At 39.8% G+C, this 23,690-nt stretch overlaps 1 pseudogene; it reads left to right on the top strand.

Annotated features, from left to right (window-relative positions):
- The first annotated feature begins 1,832 nt into the window (after positions 1 to 1,832).
- On the top strand, positions 1,833 to 10,797 carry LOC116756864 (annotated as a pseudogene).
- Positions 10,798 to 23,690: the final 12,893 nt, after the last annotated feature.

The following is a 23,690-nucleotide window of genomic DNA, read 5'->3' as shown; positions in this document are numbered from 1 at the left end:
GGAATATGGAGTCTGCTGCAGAGGAGGCAAGAATGACTTCCATCTGCTTTCCGCCTTCCAAATTTCACACAAGTACATTTTATTGGCAGAACCCTGCTGTCGAGGGGATCTGTGAAATATGGTTCCCAGGCTTCCAGCACCTGCAGAGAAGGGGGTAGAAATGGGTGTCAAGAGCCAACCAACACTATCCAACATGCATCCATATACAGGTATGGTGAGGAGGCACCGCCTGTACTTGGAGAAGTCCTGGAGCCCTACTCCTTTGTTTTAATAGGCTTATGGGTGTCCAAGGCTTTGTAAAAGGCGGGTGTTGTCTACATAGAATAACATGGTGGAGAGCTAGCTGAGTCACAAATCTGGAAGGTGTCACTGTAGTTGGGCAGCAGGTGAGGTACTGGTTGCTGGTGACATGCAGTCAGCCCCAGAGGTGACTGGAGAAACACCTGGAGTTCATCCTTAGTTGGTCTCTGGAATGTTCTCACTGCAATGAAAGCTGGGTAGACTGCAGGCAGTGCAGCATCGGAGAGAACATAGCTGCCATTTAAAAGGGCTGCCAGAGGAAAGGTGTCCATAGGGAAATATCATTTCTCAAAATATGGTCTGTGGCCCTCTACACTCAAACATCTCTGGGATGCTTCTTTAAAACGCTGATCCTGGGACTTCCTTGATGGTCCAGTGGTAACGAATCCGCCTTCCAGACTTCCCTGGTGGCACAGTAGTTACGAATCCGCCTGCCAATGCAGGGAACATGGGTTCGAGCCCTGGCCCGGGAAGATCCCACATGCCGCGGAGCAACTAAGCCTGTGTGCCACAAATACTGAGCCTGTGCTCTAGAGTGTGCGAACCACAGCTACTGAGCCCTCGTGCTGCAACTACTGAAGCCCGCTTGCCTAGAGCCCATGCTCCGCAACGGATTAATCCCAAGTATACTTGAGTACCTAATAGAGTATGAGTGTGATAGGTACTAGAAAAAGGATGATAAATCTGTAAATATTGTTCATGAGGTGTTCATAATCTATCTGGAGAAGATTATGGAGATTATCTCCATACACAGATAATGGATACAATGAATAAATGGATACATACACTGACTGCAATGGATAATGATACGGATAATAAATCTATAGTTATTGGTTTGAAACAGTATCAAGATCCAAGTAATTCCTCCAAAGTCAACAATTTTTGAAGTAAAAGAGATCAGAAGTAGGTAATGGGTGGGGATAAGGGTCTGATATATTGAGGTGGAGAAAGTCGTGGGGATGGAGAAATGTGCTCGGTGATTTGGGGGTACTTTAGGAAAATGGGCTAGAAAATAGCTTTTTAAGAATTTCATACTAGACTGTTGATGGCTTTAATGTTATACCTTGATTTGCATGTTTAAGACTCATGAAAACACTCAAGTCGAAGGATTGCATCTTTGGTGGTCATTTCTCACACAGAGTCGGGAAATCTAAATTTTTAAAGTTCAGTGGATAGTTAGCGCTAACTACTTGGTACTCTAGTCTTTTCTGGGAGTTTGAAGATGAAGCCAGCTGCTATAAAGATGTCCGCACCATTCGATCCCGTAAACTCACACTTTGGACTCTACGCTAAAAATACACTTGAATAAAAGCGCTAAACTCCAAGACTTCCGGCCGCCTGGGTTGCAGAAGCAGACCTAAAGAGACAAGCCAGGAGTGGGAGGGTCGAGGGAGAGGTCCGAGTACCGCCCTCGTCCCACTCCCACCAAGCTGGATCCGCCCCTCAGGCTCCCGTTTCTAAAAACGCGCGAGCGCGCGTGCGCAGGCGCAGTCCGTTTGTGCCGCGAGCCGCGCACGCGCAGTGGCAGTAGGATGGTGGAGTTGGTATCTTTTTCGGTTCCCATAGTGGGTGAGAAAACCTTGCTTGTGTGGGAGCTGCGCTCTGGACCCACGGCCGAGGCCTTGCAAGTGAGCCGAGCCGGGGCGGAGGGAGGGGTGGAGGAAACTGCCCCGCGCCCCAGTAACTGGGCTTCCCGGGGTACTGCTTCAGTACCTAATCTGCCTGTGGTCTCCGCTGAGCAGTCAGCTCGCCCCCATAGATTTTTGAGAGACAGTTCCCAACAGACGGCAGTGCCTCTTTTTTTTTTTTTTTTTTTTTGCGGTACGCGGGCCTCTCACTGTTGTGGCCTCTCCCGTTGTGGAGCACAGGCTCCGGACGCGCAGGCTCAGCGGCCATGACTCACGGGCCTAACCGCTCCGCGGCATGTGGGATCCTCCCGGACCGGGGCGCGAACCCATATCCCCTGCATCGGCAGGCGGACTCTCAACCACTGCGCCACCAGGGAAGCCCCGGCATTTCCTCTTAATGCTTCTCGAAGCTTAGGATTATCAGAGGGAAACTTGTTCATGAAATGAGAAGTGTTTGGAGTTGCAGCCTCACCACAGTTACCTGTGGCAAAGGGCTGGGGGAATATAAGGGAATGGGCGGTTTGGTTTCCTGGGCCTGAAATTTCCTGCACTTACGTAGCATGGGACCACCCTACAGCATTCTCTGTTGACAGTCTTCTCCCAGTTTGGCCTTCTGTATTCGGTCCGAGTCTTCCCAAACGCAGGAGTGGCCGGTCCTGGGTTCTATGCCATCATCAAGTTTTATTCAGCAAGGGATGCCCACAGCGCCCAAAAGGCATGCGACCAGAAGCAGCTTTTTCACACATCTCCAGTGAAGGTGGGTCCAAATGTGGAATTCCTCGCTCTACTGGGATGAAGTGCTGAATTTCAAACTAATAGGCCATCGGGAATTCCCTGGCGGTCCAGTGGTTAGGACTCTGCACTTACAATGCTGAGGGCCTGGGTTCAATCCCTGGTCGGGGAACTAAGATCCCGGGGGGGCGGGGGGTGGGGGGAAGGCCAGCGTTCGTACAGCACTGTGGTGTACAGAATGCTCTCAGATACACGGCTCCACTGATCCCCCAGTTCCCCAGTTCTTTCTTTTTTTTAGATGAAGAAACTCGAACTCAGGATGGTTAAGTGACTTACTTAAGGTTCATGACAGTAAATGTGGAAACTAGAGGGCAAACCCAAACTTAACTGATGTTAAACCCCATGTCATTTTATGCTGCCCCTTAATTTACGAAATCTTCACAAGAGTCTTCTTTATATTTACCTTTATGTGGATTTTAAATATGTGAGGTTGACAAAATTTTTTTTGGTTAATTAATTTATTTACTTTTGGCTGCGTTGCGTCTTGTTGCTGAGCGCTGGCTTTCTCTAGTTGCGGAGAGCGGGGGTTCCTCTTCCTTGTGGTGCGTGGGCTTCTCATCGCGATGGCTTCTCTTGTTGCGGAGTACGGGTTCTAGGCACGCGGGCTTAGTTGCTCTGCGGCATGTGGGATCTTCCCGGACAAGGGATTGAACCCGTGTCCCCTGCATTGGCAGGCGGACTCTTAACCACTGTGCCACCAGGGATGTTCGGAGCTTGACAAACTTTTGTCAAATGTAAGATAGAGGAGGCTTCATCATCATCATCACTCTCAAACTGCCTAATCAGAACTCCCTTCAGATTCCAGAAAATGGTTAAAATATTCTTTAATGCATTGTAGAAACCTTATTCCATATCAACATGCCATCCAATTTTACTTTCCTAGAATTAACATTTCATTATGTGCCTCCATTCAGCCACCATTCCTTTTTCAAGGACCTTTTCAATTCCTCTGAATAAGTGAGTGAGGCTTAGATTTCCCAGACCTTTCCCTTTATAATTGTGTGTCTTCTCGGATTGGCTTATTGCTCTGGCTACTTCCTACTGACCTTGTTGCGTCTTCTCACCCATATTTCTTTACTCACTGATTTCACCTTTATTGAATCTGAGAACTCTCCTCAGATGTGACTCCAGGTACACTACCTCCCACTTCTGTACCCTGTTTAACACCCTCTTCAATCCTCCTGTACTCCCTGGGATTGAAATGATTTTGTGTCAGACATTCTTTAATTTGCGGACCCTGCGACCATTTCACATAACGACTCAGATATTACAGATGGTCCTGGAAAGATTATGAAATAGTTACTTGGTGTCAGTTGTGAATAATGAGTTCTTTTCTTATATTGGACATTAAGACCATTCCATAAGCGTAGGTTCTGAGATTTTCACAGCATAAAGCCCGTCACTGATAGAATGTTCTACAAGTCACTATAGAGTTCAGAGGAAAGGGCATTTGTATTAGATTTCTGTGTTCATGCAGAGCCTTAGTTTAATGCCCACAACCCTGAAATTGTTACCTACTTTAATTATGCATTCTTTTAAAATTTTATTTATTTATTTATTTGGTTGCATCGAGTCTCAGTTGCAGCAGGTGGGCTCCTTAGTTGCGGCTCAAGGGCTTCCCAGTTGGGGCACGTGGGCTCCCCAGTTGCAGCAGGCAGGCTCCTTTAGTTGTGGCTTGCAGGCTCCTTAACTGTGGTGTGCGAACTCTTAGTTGCAGCATGCATGTGAGACCTAGTTCCCTGACCAGGGATTGAACCAGGGCCCCCTGCATTGGGAGCATGGAGTCTTAACCACTGCACCAGCAGTGAAGATCCAATTATGTGTTCTTTTATTTACTGGCAGTTATATATACTTCTTATCTTTTTCCCCTGTATTTTTTATAAATAGAGAAAAGAGAATAACATCTTAAAATAAAATGAAGGAAAGGCCAAAAGTATCTGAGTTTTTCTCAGTAGCATGAAGGGAAATGTTTGCCAACAAGAACTGTGGCAAGGTTATCCCGAACGTCAACTGTCTCTACTACCCAGGGGCTCAGAGCCCTTCTGAAGCTTCCTAATTGTTCAGGACAGCTCCATTTGACTCACCGTACATGGCCTAGCCTCCCATGCGACACTCAACATTTAAAAATTAATCTTCATTTCTCCTTCCCAGCAGGCAGCTTCAGTTGTAGAAAGTAATTTCAATTTCTTATGTACTCATTCATTCACTCAGTCAACAGACCATCACTCTATTATATGCCAAAATCTATGCTTTTTTCTGGTAACAAGGAAAGAATAATATATGGTTCCTTCAAGCACTTAAGGAGCTCATAAATTAGTGTCAGGGGAAGATGCACAAACAAATCAATAAAGAATTAACAATGCTTTGACTTTATTTGTGTTATTTGAATTTTTATGACTATATTAACATACTACACCCTGTTCAAAATGGAAATAGATATTTAAGAAAGAACTAGTGATGTAAAAAATCCACAGTAATATGTAAGTTCTTTAGAGAGTTAAGACTGGATATATTTGCACTCTCAAAGAAGCTTGTTAATTCAGATGAACCTCTAATTCATTTGGTTGCTTATTTACATTTATAGAGGTATATGTATTCCCTCTTCTAACAGCGGTTAGTAACGTGGGGAGGGGGTACTACAGATTAAGTTCCTAATTCAGTGGCAGGTGCTTCTTACCTCCTCTTCAGGTCATATTCTCAAGCAGGAGCTACAGGATGAGACGACTAAAACAGTTCACCTCCTTTGCTTACCTCCAGCCCCATAATAGTCTTCTGCTGGGCTTCCTTGGTTGCTTTCATCATTACTTTCACCACCAGAGGTCAGGGAACTTTCCGGTTAGTTAGGGGCCCTGGAAATGATGCAGAAAAGTACTGACTTAAAAATAATAAATAACATTTATTTAGGGCTCACTGTGAACTCATTGCTTAAAACGTCCTACTTAATCTTCACAACCACTCTATGAAATTGGTATTGATCAGTCTCAGGTATACCCAAAATAAGTCTCTATGTAGCGTTGTGACATTTTTAGGTCTTTTATATCTTTAGGTTTGTCTCGGCACCAGACATAAGGCGATTCAACATAATATGCTTTCCCTAAACAGCTCCAGATGCCAAGAATTGGCAAATTAATACTTTGGTTTCCATGGGTGGTCAAAAAGGATCATCAGGGTAAACTCTGTAGATTTTCTTTGACTAACAAGACTCCTTCCAACATTGAACTCCTATACTTTAGAGAGAAGAATAGAACAGGGCTTTGGGGAGGAGATGTGAGAGGCTTCCACATGGAAGTATCTGAGCATTGGCCTGCCACCTAGAATTAGTGATAATCTCAATGACTTGGATGGTGGTGTCCATAATTTTCTCCAGTATTTGTATGGCATATAATAAAAAATAGTTGTCCATATCTAGTCATTCATTTGCAAGTCTCAGTTGATTTTGAAGCTATAGCATACCTAAACTATTACCTGGGATTGCTGGAGTTTAGTTTTTATTTCTAACAACAGAATATGTTAAAGTCTAGCCTTTAACTCAAAGTCCTAACAGCTTCAGGATCTTTCTAACCTTGAAGAAAGGGAAAATAAAGATACTGTGCCACCACTTCAGAAGCAAAGCCTGAAGTTCTTTTGTGCTTTAGAGGTGGTGTTTCCCTTGCACGAGTGCAGGAGTCCTGATGTTGTCATGGCTGAGGAACTTTTGGATAAGTTGGAGGAATGTCTGTTTTCCAGTATGTGTGGGTGGGGGGAGGTGAGGCAGTGGGAGTTCTCTTTTTTCCTTTCTTTCTGAAACTCCACTTTTCAGATACATCATCACCATAGCTAAGCAAGTAAAGCCCTGGGCAGAATTTTTCTGCTCGACAATATAGGTTTTTATCTTAGGCGATACCTGACAGCACCTTAAACTTTAGAATTTTAGAACTGACTGCCTGCCAAGAAGCTTAGGAGGAGGGTAAATTAGTTAGTTGTTTTGTTTTTTTTTTGGTTAATAATTTGTTTTGTGCTAAAATAGTCCTTCATATACAGATGTCTTCTGGCCTTCAGTTATCCCAACAAAATCATTGTCTGAAGATTGAAATAAACTCTTGTGTAAATGTTCAGTCTTTTGCCTCCTATAGAAGGGCCTGAGCGGTAAAAGTAAATGTAGATCCCTAGAAAGGGGATTCCAATTGGTGCTGAGTTGTTTCCTAGAATCCCTGGCACTTGGGCTTAGGATTTTAAGTCAGCGGCAGGGCTGTTAGCGAATGGAGTGGAGGAGGCTCCACCATCCACCTGAGTGGGTGGTGGTTGAGGAGAGGCCAGATCATCTGCACTACCACCAAATCTTTCTCACTGTATGAATCCAGCCCTTTACGCACACGAGAGCAGGGTCTGTAGCAGTGTAGTCTCAGCTTGTCCATTTGAAATCTGTGAGTAGTATGAGATTTGTGGCACGTTCTTGGTTTGCATTTGCCATGGAGTATTTTAGGAACTTCCAGAATACATCTGAGCAGTAAAAATGTGCCATGCCAGGGTATACCTGCAACAGAGACATTCACCCATACCCCAGTGTTGTTCCTGCCCTTAATCACTATGATAATGTTCTAAGAATCACAGATGCATTTTTAGTTTTAAACATACTACCTAGAAATCAGTTTTTCAGATAGACATTTTAAATTCAACTCTTTTGGTTGTATTTAGGGTCGTTATCATTCCTTATGAAAAGTAAGGTAACCCGGAAGCTTGTTATTCGGAAAGCTATGACAGATGCATCCAGAAACTGCTGATTGTGGTTTTAGGTAAGACCGTTTTGATTGTCCTTAAAGTGCTTCAGTTTCAGTGAGGAAATAAACTTATTTGAAAAGTTAATTGGATGAAAATAATGTTTATCTACAACATTACATATTCTTTCAATCACCAGATGCTTTCACAGCAGCAATCTTAAATTTGTTCTTTGTGTCATTTATGAGAAAAATGACAGCAAATATTATTGTCCCCAGTGTTTAGATGTAGAATGACTTGCCTCAGTTCATTTGATCTGAGAAAGTGTTTGATCCACTTCTTCCTCAATTGCTTGCTTATCATACAGAGTAGTGTAGTGATTATAAGCCTTGGACACCTGTGTTTGAGGCCTAACTTTGTCTCTTACATTTTTTGTTGTTGTTGTTTCAATTTTAGGTTTTTGTAGCCAGAGACATTTGAAAGTATTTAATATCTCTAAGCTGTAATTTCTTTATCTGCAAATAGTGTTAGTAATTGAGCTTAGCACCTAATGGAGATATTGTAAGAGTAAATGAGATGATGAATGTAAAAAGCTTAGAACTATGCCTGAAACATAGTAAGCAGACAAAATATATTGACTATTATTATTATCATTGTTTTTTTCTTGTTGAAAAGTTTATTAGATTATGTTTTTGGAATCAATTTAATTTCAGTCTTCATTTCTGATATATTGGGTGAATATGATTCTTATATAATAATCGGCTACGTTTTTGTGAGCCTTGAAAGTGGTCATGCTACTGAAGAGTGTTGATTGTGTTCCCTATCGAGTTATACAGCGGTGAGAATATCACAGTCTGTGCCCAAAGGAAACTTTATGATTAGTAGATTCCCAGAACAGAATTGCTCCCCTGCTTCACAGCCCTGCAGGCTGAGAGACTGAGAAATCCTAGCTAAGTTGTCAGAGACCTTATTTGCTTGTAAGAGTTGTCCCTGGATTGGTCTTGGCCTTCCAGCCTGGGTAGTCCTTCCAAGTGAAGTTTGACTTCCCTGGTCATCAGGCAGAAGCTCCATCAGCTGTCAACTCTGGGTAACAACATGTAAGAACCAAACTAAATGCCTGGGCTTTTTGTGCCTAATATGCCAAGGTATTCCTTATATGTACCCAAAAGTCCTTAGACCAAAAAGCCTGGTGGCTCTAGCTTGCCTTGAGGAAAGCTGTATTGTCCAGAAGGTACATGGGCCAGTTTCTGCCAGTAGAGTGTTCAAATGCTGTCTGTCTCTGTCTCCACCTCCAAAGCTTTGTTCATTGTATCTGTTAGAATTTTGGTCCCAAGGAGTAGGCACTTGCCTTGCTTCTAATCGGAAGTATCTATTATAGTCCAGTGGTATCTATCCCAGGTTTGAGCTCACTTTGACCCGCACGTAATGCCTTCCTATTTAATTGTATTGTGATTGAACATTTTTGTTTCCACAGCTTTTAATTCCTCTGTCATTATTCCTTAGTTCTTACTTCTAAGATCATAAAGGTTTTTGAACCAAAGTTGTTACATCTTATGTATTTTTTCACAAATAATTATGACAAAAACAAGTGTCAGATGAGGGAACTTCTAGGAAAATGCTCTTATTTTCTGCTTTTAGAAATCAAAAGAATGTTTAATTATTGGGTGCTTCCATTGTATAAAGGAAGTTTTAGAACAAGAAAACTTCTGAATTGATCATTGTTAACTTGATTTCAGAAAGTGGTAAAACGGCTGTGGCATCTAGACCCTGTGAAGAGGTCACAGATGCTCCAACCGAAGAGGAACTACAGGGTTTAATTCAAGTATGTGGAGATAAAAGCTCAAGGGGTACACAGCCAGTGGAGCCATAATTCAAAACAACCAGCAGGATTTGGAAGACTTCAGCATATCTATTCAGTTCTGTCTTCTTAGGGAAAGGTGAAACTCTGAAACTGCTTTTGAGGCAGGGAATTTCTAGGACTTTTCCAAGTCCAGCGCCTTGGCTCTGGCCTCTTACTTGAAGTTTGGAGAGCAGGATTGAGGGCCACCAGTGTACGTCTACAGTTGTGGACACAGGAGAAGACACAGGCCTTTTAGAACTCCCCTCAAATAGAATTGCAGGTATTTGGGAACAAAGTAACTATGGTCTTAAGTGTGATTATGCCACAGTGTTTAAAAACTATTCATGCCTTTCTAGTGAGGTATATTACCCAGATCTGAGCATCACATATATATCTTGTGTTAAATATTTTGCCGAAGAACCTTTCTGTAACCCAATTATATGAATGCCTCGAATTAGGGATTAAGTTGTCAACGTTATTTTGAAAAGAAAACACTAATGTACTGCATATAGGATTTTTATTAAAAAGGAGCAAAAAATGTGTTTCATGTCATTGAGAGCTTAATTTGGGGCTAGATTTCTGATTATTTAACTCACCCCAATGTTGCAAAGTTTGTTTTTAAGGGAAGAAAGTAGAGAAAGAAAAGGTGGTTTTGTTCTGAAAAATGAAAAAAATTTGAAAGTTTTTCCTTTACAAAGTAATTATTTTAATTCAATTTAAATCAGTCAAGGAAACTTCAAACGTATCCATGTTTGTTTGGGCTTTAAGAAGTCTAGCTTCCTGTGAAATGTGAGAGGAAAGGATTCCGTATTGATACTAAAGATTTCGGAAACCTGATTATAACAACAGATCCACTCCTAAATGAGGCCAATCTTGCAATCAGTTCCATTTAGAAACCATTATGTGCTAGGCACTGGAAATAAGGTGAAGCTCCTTCTCTCTTGGAGTTTAGGTGTTAAAGGTGTACCAGACAATTAAAAAGGACTAAAATTAAATAGATTATGAAAAAGACTGTGAAGAAAGTAAACAGGGTGCTAGTTCCAGTATTTCAAGAAAATTACTTAACATGCTGACTTTAACATTCTAAGTGTCTTCTCCATATGTGCACACAGGGTAGACCTCTGAAAAGTGACACTGTAGTGTTTTCTAGATTAAGCGCTCTGTTGAGACAAGGTGGGGTGGGGGAAGTTTTCCCATGCTAATGTAAAGGGCCATTCACTTGGTTTTAGACTCTCTTTCCCAGAATGAATTGCTCACCTGCCCCAAACCCCTCCTACAGAAGTTCTGGAGTCATCACTGATTCAGTAGTGACCCCTAAAAACAGAGTGGGGAATGAATAATGAGATGTGAATCCTGAGAGTTTGGAGGAAATGGCAACATTTTCGAATAATTATAAGGTGTGTTCCCCTACCCCCACCCTAACTGGTGCTCATTTTGCAGGTCAGCTACTTTTCTTGTCAGCCGTGTGGCCAAAGGGAGCAAGAATGATTCTCAGACTTCAGCTTTGAGGAGGAAGAGTTCAGATTGCCAGAACTGGACTAGTACTTTTGAATTTCCCAGAATGCCAGGTCCTTTGGTTTCCTCGGGAAGCTCTGCATCCTTCCCAACCCCCCTCCACCCCTGGGCTGCTCTAGTTTGTTGCACTCGGGTCTGCAGCCCAAATCCCTCCTCATTGTTTGGGGCCAGGGAGCGCAGGGCGCGGTTGGGAAGAGGGCCCGGCAGGAGGTAATTGTCACCTTTGCAAGGGGAAGGATGGCTTGCGCCCTGGGGACTCTGGGAAAAAGTCCCACTCTGGTGGCGCGGATTGGATCTACGCACAAAGCTAATAACGGTGGCGTAACTAAAGACGTCATAAATAACGGGTGGGACGTTAGGCGGGGGTGGGGCACGCGGTTGCTAAAGTGAGCTGTCGCGTCAGAGCTGGCATAGCAGTTCAACTCGGAAGCAGGATGTGGCTCCAGCTCCTCAGTGGCCTGGGTCGCTGCCCCTGGAGCCACCGCATGTTATGTCCTGGCTGCGCCTTTGGTTGCCACGGCTCTTCCTCACGTGGGAACAACTGTGGCTTCTAGTGCAAGCAGTTCAGTCTCCGGAGTGGGCCCTGGGCCCCGTCCAGGTGACCCCCAACCCCGCGCGGCTGACAGAGGCTTGGTCTTCACAAGCCTCAGAACCCCTTCCAAATTGTCCCATGCTCTTACACCCCTGGCAGAAGCCGTGGGCTTGAACTACTTAACGTCCTTGTCTCCAGTGCAGATGTTGGCCCCGCCTCATCAGGAGTTGACGGAGACTGAGGTTCCATACCCGGACACGGATTCGGTTGGAGAGCTGCCTACAGGGTCAGATCAGTTTCCTGTTCCATATCAGGATCTGAATAACAAGCAAACCCAACATCAAAAGCTCCCAGAGGCGGTTCCAGTGCCAGACTGGGATCAGAATCAGCCCTTGGTTGTGCCTTCTCGACACAAAAGTAAGAGTATACACATACTAGATCAGGGTGAAGGTCACCAATCATTTGAAATACTTATTCCACCTCTAGGTAGCAAGAGCTCAAAACCAATGAAGTTTATTGTTTCACCCCCAAACCTGAAGAAAGATCTAGTTCAACATCGATGGCTGGCCTGTTGGATCTACAGGCCATTTTGAAAAAAACACTCAGGGTATAGAACAACAGTTGCAGGGTGACTATTTAGTTGCCAGTATGGATGCCATTTATCCCGAGGAGAGCCTACCTAGGGATTTTTTGGGGAGCCCAGATGAACCTCCAGAGCCCCCTGAGGAAGCTGAAATTTCTGCTTCCCAGCAGGATGGCCCACTGTTAAGTTTGATCACTTGATTAAGGTGGTTTCTTCCATATCTCTCCATTGTAAAATCATTTTTCCCCTTGGTAATTGCTAAATAATCTGTGGGGTGATACTTTGGGATCAGTGAATATCCTACTTTCAAACAACTCTTCACCCAACTGTGCATCAATGATAATCTTTCAGTCGATTATTACATTGATAGTTGCAAAATGACACTTTCCTATTCTATCATACATTTTGCATTTATTAGCTGACATTATTCTATACAGAAGAGCTCCCCAACTTTTCATTTTGAATATCATTATGAACTCATGTGCTTCTTAAAAAATTAACTATGTTATACCTTATTATAATGATAGTGTTATTCTTTGGAATGTTCCTTTTGTCTAGATTTGGCCAATGTGATCTCTGTTATTGTTTAACCACAAGATGCTTTTTTATTACTAGAATAATTTCTAATATATTACTACTCACAAATAGGACCTGAGAAAGGGACTACAGAACGTGCAGTCTTATTCAGACTCTTCTTAGAAGTCTGCCTTCTTCCTGTGTACTCTCAACCCAAAGTGAGGATTTCGGGTTGGAAGGAGATACTTCTGAATTAAACTACAGATCAGTGTCACCCAATTCTAATCCCTATTCCCTTTTTTCTAGGCATACCATACTTACTGCCATCCTAATCCTTCTGTTGGGCACATCTCTCCTCCTCTATATTTATTTACAACAGTCAAGAGCAGCAATTGGCCAACCGGCCACTATTCAGTTCTCCAGTCCATATGCCCTAAGAACTCCTTTTTGCACTGGTCTGTGGTGGCCTTGGCCTACCTCTTCTACCTACTCAAGTAACTCTTTTACCACGAATTTAATTACCTGTGTTTCCATTTATAGGATCTTACCTAGCCGTATGGCCTACTGCCTCTGCCAATTTAAAAATACTATTGAAAAAAAAAAAAAAAAAAAAAAAATACTATTGAGGTTGTCTGTAAGAGAGTCAAGCTGTGTTCTGACAGTGGATGCCTGACAGAAGTCGCACGGTGTGGTGAGTCTCCATTGCGGGATAATAAATTTTTAATTTAATTTTATTTTTAATCAATGATGATGATTTTTACAATTAATTTAAAATTAAAATTAATGATGTAATTTCATTATTTTAATTAATTCATTCAGAGTTCCAGCTCCCTAAGTTTCTAAGAACTACCGCCTTGGTAAGAATCATAGTCTTGCTTACATTATTAAGCTAATAGTTGCTCAGTTACATTGTTAGCTTAATAATGTAACTGATCCACATACATAAAGGAACAAGAGAAAGGAATGGAAGCGGGAAGGGAATTAACATTAATGGTCACATATCCTATGCTGTGCTCTGCGAATGAGAACTTATTGATATAGTGCCTCACAGTTTGTAAACTGATTTTATATAAATTAGGTCTCAAGTACCCTTTGTCTTATACGACAGGTGTAAATATATTTTTGTTTGTTTCTGCAGTTGTATAAAGAGTACAAGTGATGCTGTCCTATTTGGAGCCTGAGAATTTCTGGTTCCATAAGCAGAAGCTGCTACCTAGCCCTTTTAATGGATGGGAGAGCTAGTTTATTCTTAGACTGTCCAGCTCTGAACTTGCTCTAAATCTCAAGCTTTTTTATCCACAAAACACTCAGGGGCTTTCAACTATTTTTATATATATTAGATTTATTGGCACTAACTCGATGACTTCCAAAATGTGCTTTCATGCCCACGTAGCTTGAATACAGGTCTCTATCACTGATCTAGAGCACACCATAAATAATAACACTTTGCTACTTATATAAAGACAATATTGCTGATTTTTCAACAAAATTTTTTTTTTTTGGTTCACGACACACAGCTTGTGGGATCTTAACTCCACAACCAGGGACTGAACCCGGGCCACAGCAGGGAAAGTGCCGGGTCCTAACCACTAGACCACCAGGGAACTCCCCCAAACAATTTTTTTTACTAGTTGTATTACTCCCTTCTCCTCCAGAAGTAGGCAGAAAAGGCATCTTTAATTTCCTTTTACAGGTGAGGAGAAACAAGATCAGAGGTGTTAAGTGCTATGACCACCCTAGTGCTCCGATCTCCTCTCCCCAGTTTGGGGCTCTCTGCAACCCCACGATCCTCCTTTCTCATGACCCTTCCCTCCTCCTTTGACTCTCACGAAAAATACTTTTAATCCTTTTGGAAGAGAAGGTACACATTGTGTACATAATGTGTACAATGGTACACATTACCTTCACACAGTCAGAAGCTTTGGATGTTTCCCCAAGTAAAGCTGGAAATATTAGAAGTAAAATGAAATGAAAGCAAAGTAGCCATCTGACAGAAGTTGCTTTTTCCCTTCTGCATTTTGGACCTCAAGTATTATTCCATTGATTTGTTGAACATTCCACATTGGCATACAAGAGATTTTATTTCCCAAACTTGTAAGAAAAGTGAAAATCATTTGGCACAAGAAATAGATAACTTAATTTCCTCTGGGAGTGGAGGGGAGTGGTAGACTGAGGGACAGAGGTAAGAGAAAAAGTTTGAATTGTGTGCTACATATTTTTGGAATTTTGAGATGTGAATATATATTACATATTTTTAAAAAATAAATTGAAATTAAAAAATTAATTTTTAAAAAGCATGTGTTTGGGAGGTGATACACTATAACATGAGTCTGGTAAGGTTTGAAGATTTCTAAGTCAGCTTGAAGTTTATACCTTATAAGCAGAGGTTCCTAACTGGAGGTCAGTTGTTCCCCAAAGCAGAATTCCTTAACCTCCCTCCTGCTCCCCAGTGTATACTTCTTTGGCAAGCTGCAGAAGCTTATGTTCTTGGGATAATGTTTTAAAATGTATAATAAGCCCAACTATATAGAAAAACAAAGGAAACCAGCTATATTGAAATAGTTTTCAGAATATTTTTAAAATTAGTGAAATAGTAATAAACATGCTTCTCTTAACACATTAAAAAACAAGATACAGTGGTAGGTCTAATAAATATTATAACTCCAGGGTAGTGATGAGAATAAATGGTATTTAGAGGTATCTGCAACATATACGTGATATGAAATGACCTGTGATTTCTGTTGGGCCCAAATTAACTATACTGCTGATCTACTGTGGTTTGTTGCCTACATTCATAATGGAAGGAAGTGCTGATTTTAGTTAGAGATTTGTGAAAACTGAGATGTACTTTTATTTCCCATCCAAGTTTGGCACTCTGGATTCAGTCCTCTCTATTCACAGACCTCTGCCCTAAAAGGATGATCCACAAGTCGAAATTGCACGAACACTTTTGCGTGTGTTCAAGAAAGTGCAGTTTTTTAGGGAAAAGAACCATTGCTTTCATGAAATTCTCAAAGGATTCTTGTCTCAAAAGATTGAGTCACAAATGTAGGGGAGAAGAAAGACATTTCTTTGCCTGTACTTATCCTCATGAGTGACGATAAATGGATAATTTGTTTTAAATAAAAGTATCTGATAGTTGATAACTTGTCACTTTCTGAATTCATTCAAAAAATATTTTTTGAGTATCTACTATATGCCAGGAACTCTTTTACATGCTAGGGTTACAGGCCCAAGAATGAAACAGACCAAGTATCTCAGTTCTCAGGGGGTTTACAAATATATAGAAATAAGTATATAAGTATAATAAATAGATAGATATAATTTCAAGCATTGCTAAGTACTTTGTGGAGAAGGAAAGCAGGGGAAGGAGAGTAGATCAGTTCCAGAAGGGCCTATTGTTTGCATTATATATATATAGTTAAATCAATCAAACAAAGAAACCCTGAGACCTCTCAATTTCCTAGAAGTTACAGAGGTGGAAAGAAGGATAATTGTCAGTAATACAGAATCAAGAATGAATGTGAAATTCAGAAGATTGCCTTAGACCAGAACCCTGGTCAAAAGTTAGACATGGATCTTTCTTAAATGTTACTTCATGCCTGGTTTTGATATTTTCATGGTGTGAGAAAGTTTTAGATCTGGCTTTAACTCTGATTCCCCATAGTTTAAAATTTTTTTTCTTCAGTCAAAATGAATATTTGGAATTTTACAGATTAATGTATTTTGTTTCAGTTATTCAGTTATTGCTTATTTGAAGCTCCTTTTTGGGTAAATTTTTGGTAACTAACTCATTCTCAGTCTAAACTTTACTTCTAGGCTGAATTTACCGTTGTTATTTTAAAAATCTCTACTATCCTGCCATCCAAACAACTTAAGAGAAAGAAACCCCATTAATTTGAAATACATACTGTTTGGTTACCCCCTGTCCTACCATGATATTCAAACTGTAACCAGTCTGATATGGGCATCAGCCAGTCAGAGAAGACAGTGCCGTAAAGAGTTGAGGATGATTTCTTTGCTGTACTTACTGAATTCTTGTCAACGTTCAAAGTTATAATTAAAAGCTACTTTTATGTAGCTTTTTTTCATATACCATCACTTCCTGTGACGTTTGTATATCATGTATGGTGTATACATACAGTTTTGTTATGCGATATGGGGAGGTAGAGTTTTTTCCTACCTTTGAAGGTATGGAAAGGGTTACCATAAATGTCGTTGGACATATTGCTTTGTTTTTTTTTTTCTTTTTGGATCATTTCCATGGAAATATGAAACCACTATTTAGAGGTGAGAAAACAATCAATCTTAGCACCATCTATTGACCATTCCCCCTAACATGTATTCTGATAATCACTGCGATTCCTTCTAAAATGGTGAATTTAAAATTGAGGTCAGGGTCTTTGAAGCATGCTCAGGGCTCCAAGAGTTCTTTGTGGGAATTGAAGTCTTTTGTGTTTTTGTTTTAGTGATCTTATAAAAATGTGTGTGACTATATTCTGTATAATATGAACCACCTTAATAACTGAGTTGCAGAATTTCCAGGTAGTAATATTTTAATTCTCATAAGCTATGTGTAAAGAATTAATTTATGAGCTGGAATTAAGCTATGAGATGGAATTAATATAAACATGTGACCAAGAGACACTGTGAGTGAAAAGCAGAACGTTTTAAATGCAGAACTCAGTGGAAATAGATTCACAAGGCAACATCGCCTGTGCTCAGGTCCCCAAGGATCCTGAAGGATGTACCACTGTTAATATTACCTGCAAGGAAGGGGATTCTTCCAGGCAAGAGAAACCTACCTTTGACACCTTAGATACTTTCTTCTGTACTGGCTCTCTCTACCACTCCCTCACTCCACTCTTGGGATACTGGCTATGCTCCTTCCTGCTTATCAGATATAAGAAACAGGTGCAAAACACCACACCCTCCTCCCCGCAGCATGTTCCTAGACTTCATTGTGAGACCAGCAGAAACAAAGGGCTTAACATTCTTCATGCAGACCCAGGCGTCAGGCTTGACTGTGAATCGTTCCTGCTCCCTTCATTGTGCATTTTGGAGAAGTCATTGGCTGCATCTCTCAGTTTCCTAATTTATTCTTTAACTGTCATTTCTGCTGCTCATATACTGAGTTTTTTTTTATTATTGCTCACACTTTTCATTCGTATATTCTTGAGTTGATTAATGGAGGCACTATCTGCTTACATCTGTCGGAGGGTAATAATTGTGCTATCCTAAGGTCCTCTTGTGCTTTGTTAACTCTGATTCATTGGCTGTAAGCGCTTATGTTTGTTTTTGTTTTCTGTCCTTAATGGAGTTGGCTTTCTCACATTGTTTGGTCGTTCCTGAGTGTAATTCATCTTTGCAGTTGAGTTTCTTTCCCAGCTTTAGGGGAGAAGTGAAATGAGCTGTTGGGGCTTATTACACCCAATGGGTTCCCCTGAGAATAAGGCAGAGGTGGAAGGTGCCTTCTGGTGGCTAGTCAGGGAGTGCATACCTTTCTTCCAGGGTTCTGGGACCTTGCCCACTTTCTCACACCAATTGCTCTGCCTAGAAGAAAACACCTTTTGCTGCCTTGATCAAGGAGGGAAGATGTGGGGTTGATGTGTGCTGTAGGCTGCTCCTACCGCACTATTCCAACTGATCACCCTGTAGGCAGCTCCGGGACGTTTCTGGTAGGGGAGCTGCTCCCACACATTGAGCTAAGGTTGTGATTTTTAAGTTTTATCTTTTCTATCATTCTTAAGGATTTTGGTGGACGTTGAAGGGGTGGAGACTTGACATGCTTCAATCTGCCAACTTGAAATAGCACAACTTCTTAGGAAACAATTTTGTATCCCTATTACATCCTAGACAAACTCAGGCAAATATGTATCAGGATACAAATACAAGAAGTTTCAAAGCAGTATTGTCTTTAATAAATAAAAACTAGAAAAATCTCAGTATACACCAACAGTTGAATGAGTAAAGTGTGGTATAATCATACTTAGAAGTCATAGACTTCATCAGAAACATAATGCAAGCCACACAAGTAATCTTAATTTCTCTGGTAGCCACTTAAAAATAAAAGTAAAATGAAACAGATGAAATATGTGTTAACACCTTTTACTTAACCCTAATATCCAAAATATTATTATTTTAACATGTAATCATTATATACATTATTAATAAGATATTCTACGTTGTTTTCATACTAAGTATTTAAAAATATCCAAGGTATTATCAAATCTACATGTAATCAATATAAAAACTGAGAGGATCTACACTTTTTTTCATACTAACTCTTTGAAATCACAATTTGGTTGCTAAATTTTATTACAAATACTTGATTGGTATTTAGATTTCATAAAATTTACAGTCGAAAATGTAGTATCACATATGAAAATTTTGATAACATAAACATTTTCCAATAATTACATTATCAGTTTTAATTTTAAAATAATTGAAATTAATTAAATTAAAAATTCAACTCCTTAGTCACATTAGCCACTTTCAAATACTCAGAATCCTCATGTAGTTGGACATGCAGCACTACATATTACAGGCAAAAATAAAATAATTTTACAAAATAATGTTGAATGAAAAGAGCCATGTGGAAAATAATACATGTAATATGATTCCACTTATATAAAGTTCAAGAAGAAGCAAGACTAAACTGTGTTGTTTATGGCTGATAGCGAAAAGGCAAGACCACATTTAAAAAGCAAGGAAATTATTACTAAAGTCAGGATAGTTATTCCCTCTAGGAAGTCAGAGAGAATATTGTGATTGGAAAAGGGCACACGGGGGGCTTCTGGGTTGCTGGCAGGATTCTTTCTTGACATGAATGGTGTTACTTGGGCATATGTTCTGTAATTATTAAATAGTTGAACAGTTGTTCAATTGAATTATTGAACAGTTATGTATATTTTATGCACATTTTAGTTTTCAAAAAGTTTGTAATGGGGGAAAAAATCAGATGGCTTCATTTGCCCTGATACAGTTCTGTGTGGGACTTCCCAATAAGGTTTGGGGAAAGAGAGTAGGGAAGGGAAGCACTGCAACATTGGTGCAACCAAGAGCAGGGTTCTAACCGAGACTTCGTGATCTAGAGAGTAGGCATTAACTATATGATTTGGTGGGAAGAGTGGGTGGTGTGTGTGTGTGTGTGTGTGTGTGTGTGTGTACGCGCATAAGCACATGCGTGATGGAGAGAGACGGACACAAAGGAGGACGTGAAAAGAAGGTTTAAATGGAAACAGAGCAGAAATCACCATCCCTAAATTAAATAAGAATTAGGTTGTTTAGGTGGCACCATTACCCAGCTTTCCTCCACATATAGGAGTTAGTCCTATGTAGTATATAGTTGTAGTTATTTTGCATTTTGATCCAGAAATAGCCTTTTCATTTTTCAGAATTCTCAGTGAAAATTATTTGACTGAATTACATAAGAACTCATTTGAAGGCTTGCTATCCCTCTAATATTTGTAAGTTAATCATATTTATTTGAGTTCTTATCTATAAAGTATATTATCTATACAGTAATTAAGGGGTTCAAGTGAGATAATGTCTTCAATTTCTTCTAGCAGTTAAATTCTACAATTCTGTAAGTCTGTGTAGGGCCCCAGTCCATCACTAGCACTAAATATCTCCTATTCATTTTTAATTTTTTAACTATATAGACAAGGTAAAGATAGAAAAATACCCTTTAGTTGTAGAGGAAAAGTGGTAATGAGGTCTCAGCAATTATAGACTCCCATATGAACCTTGTTATATAAGTGTTCATATAGTCTCCATCTGTATTTATATTTTGTTTATGACCTATGGATCAAATCTGGCCCACAGTCCATTTTTATACAGCCCATAAGTTGAAAGTGATTTTTAAAGGGCTGTAAATGAAAAAAAAAAGAAACGAAGAAAAATATGTGACAGAGACTGTATGTGGCCTGCAAAGCCTAAAATATTTACTTATCTGGCCTTTACAGAAAAGGATTGAAAAAGTTGGTTTAGTGAAATGAGAGGAATTAAAGTTAACCTCAAATTGTCACCTACAGGCAAGAAAATATAGAACACTTACATTAATATGAATGCCATTAACTCATAGCTTTGATAATTTAATCTAAATTAAATTAACATTTAAGTATTAAATATTTAAGCAGATGAATTATGTAAACAGTATTGTAAAGGGACTTCCCTGGTGGCCTATTGGTTAAGACTTTGCCTTCCAGTGCAGGGGGTGCAGGTTCAATCCCTGGTCAGGGAGCTAAGATCTCACATGCCTCATGGCCAAAAAACCAAAACATGAAAAAAAAGAAGTAATATTGTAACAACTTCAATAAAGACTTTAAAAATGGTCCACATCAAAAAAAAATCTTAAAAAAAAATTAATACGGTCAAGAACACATTAAGTTACCACAAGAACAAACTGTTGTTAAGGATTTCAATGCATGAACTGTGATACTGATATTAAGAATGTTTAAGATGATGGTTAAGTGGTATATTTAGAAATGTTTACACTAAATAAGCATATCAGAAATGCCCCTCACAAAAATCTCTCCAGCCTTTTGTTTTCTGTTTTTTATTTTGTTTGTTTGTTTTGTTTTTAGGGCCACACCACGCGACTTGCGGGATCTTAGTTCCCTGACCAGGGATTGAACCCAGCTCCCCAGCAATGGAAGCGCCGAGTCCTAACCCCTGTATCGCCAGGGAATTCCCTCTCCAGCTTCCTTATCAAAGAGGAAATGCTTGCCTAGTATTTCTTTTTACTTAGGGATAAGGAGATAACTGTTTTTTGCTATAAAAGCTCAGTTTTTGTCCTTTGTCCTTGGCATCCAAAGCTGTGTATGTCATTATTCCTTATTAGGCCAATTAATGATCCTCTTTAGCAAATAGATTCTTCTTGCAAATATAAAAGGTTTAAGGGAAGTGGGTATAAAGAGCCTCACGTGACCTGAAAAATAATTCTTTTAATTATCAAACCTTCCGAGCCTTAAGGGGCAATCACCTTTATAACAGTCTCTTCTCTGCCATCTGGGCTCCAAACCGTACAAACACAGTTTGCAGATAAACAAATAAGATAACTGCTCAGTGGACTAGGCCCTTCATTACTTCTACTATGAAATACTTTATAATCTGATTATTTTATGTTAGCATAAGTATTCTCATTCTTTAAAAAAAATGCCAATCAGTAAAAAAGCGAAAAAAGAATATGCTAATACGCACTATGCCTAGTGTTGTAAATATGAAGATGGGTAATACAGGACTCCTTTTAGCAACTCATGATCTCATAGATAAAATAAACATATAATAAGCTCAAACCATAATGACAAAGTGCTATGGAGGCACCATGAAGTAATAAATCTACATTTCTTTTAAAACAGTCCTTTCCTCCTATTCACTCCCCAGCTATTTGTTGATTTTATAAATATTTGAGTTTGCTTCATGTCCGCGCGTTGGCTTTAAACATGATAGACGATGCACATAAGCAGGATCTAGTCCATACTTTGAAGGAGTTTATGCTCAGAGGAAATGGGTTGCAAAAATAGCTATATTTAAGGAAAGAAGTGAATATGGGGAAGGAGAGCTATAAGTTGGTATTGGAGCACAAAAGAGGGAAAAATAGACTTCAAATTGGATCAGGGAAGATGTTATTAGAGCAATGCTGTTTAAATGGGAGCATGAAGGGCCATTGGGTATCAATGACAGACATCTTGGGAAGAATAAGCTCGCAAAAGGAAAGTGGGAGAAAGGCAAAACACAGGAAAAATACTCTGAGTACCTGTAGAATACAAGTGGGAAGAGTAGGAGATTAGAGCCAGATCATCTAGGGCTTTGGAGGCCAAGCCAAGGATAACATGCCAAGCTACCATGTTACCACAGCAGTGCTTGAGAAAAAGCTTTGGCCTGCAACAGAACCAACCACTTGGAGGGTTTGTGAAAACACAAGATCCAGCCCCGTAGTTATTGACTCAAGAGGTCCAGAGTAGGCTGAATATTTGTATATTCAATAAGCTCACAAGTGATGCTGGTATTTGAGAGCCGCTTCCAAAGAATTAATCTGGTGATCGCGTGGAGGATGGCTTAAAAAGGGAGAGGGCAGAGATGGAAACACCAGTCAGAAGACAGTTATACCCATCCAGGTGAAATGAGAGACTAAGCTGGAATGAATGGAAATATGATAGCTATAGTCAAGAGTAGGTATTTTCGAATAAAAGTCAATGTGATAGAAAGTGTAATCCTGAATTAACATTACATATTAATGATAGGAGTGACTTCCTTTCAAGTTGTGTGAAAGGTTATCTTTTATTTCTTCTAGTAATGAATTGGCCTAGAAAAACAGATCTATACTGGGGAGTGTGTAAATATAAGAATATTCCTTTTAATATTAGAAATTATAATGGTATATAGAGATAAAAACTTTGAGCTCATAATCTAGAATTTGATGAGACCACAAAAGGTGGAATCTAATCAATGCTTCTGCCCTCAGAAAAGGTTACCTCCAAAATCTATTGATCTATAGTTGTATATTTAATTTATGAAGATTCTGAAGGTGAGACTCTTAAGAGAGGTGAAGGCAGGGTTAGGGGCTCTGGAAGGTTCAAATAGTAATTCCTAAGGTTTGGAGATTAGACCAAAGCTTCTTATTTATTATTATCATTCTAACCTCTACTAGTTATTCCTACTAATTAGATATCTAATAGCTAATTGAGGAAATATTTTCCTTTTACTTCTCCTAGAGATTTATCCTGCAATAAAATACCGTCTATCGAAAGACATACATGTGAACCACTACCTTTTTTGCAGTTTATGTAAGTTACAAGTATAATTCATTATGTTTGCAAATTTTATAAAGCTTAATTTTTTTATAAAATTAATTTGTTACTCATTTTGAAATATGAAAATTACTACTAAAATTTTGTAGCAAATCTTTTTGTCTCTAGCAAAGATTAGTGTGAGAATTATTACACAGATCACAGGAATCTTTATGGAGCAGTGGTTCTCACCCAGGGTGATTTTGCACGCAGGTGACATTTGGTAGTGTCTGGAGATATTTTTGCTTGTCAGAACTGTATATGCTACTGGCATCTAGTGGACAGAGGCCAGAGATGCTACAAAACATCCAACACTGTACAGGAGAGCCTCCCACAGCAAAGAATTATCCAGCCCAAAATGTCAATAGTGCTGCCTTTCTAGAGAAATAAAGATCACTTTATTTATTTAAACACAAGTAGTTAATAAGCATTTACTATTTTGTATCTAATGCACCACATATATAATCATGAAAGTATAAATCATAATGTCTTCCAC

This window comes from Phocoena sinus, chromosome 7, assembly GCF_008692025.1.
Source record: "Phocoena sinus isolate mPhoSin1 chromosome 7, mPhoSin1.pri, whole genome shotgun sequence".
NCBI classification, from domain to species: Eukaryota; Metazoa; Chordata; class Mammalia; order Artiodactyla; family Phocoenidae; genus Phocoena; species Phocoena sinus.
Note: the sequence above shows the minus strand (reverse complement) of the source record. Positions and strands in the feature narration are given on the sequence as shown.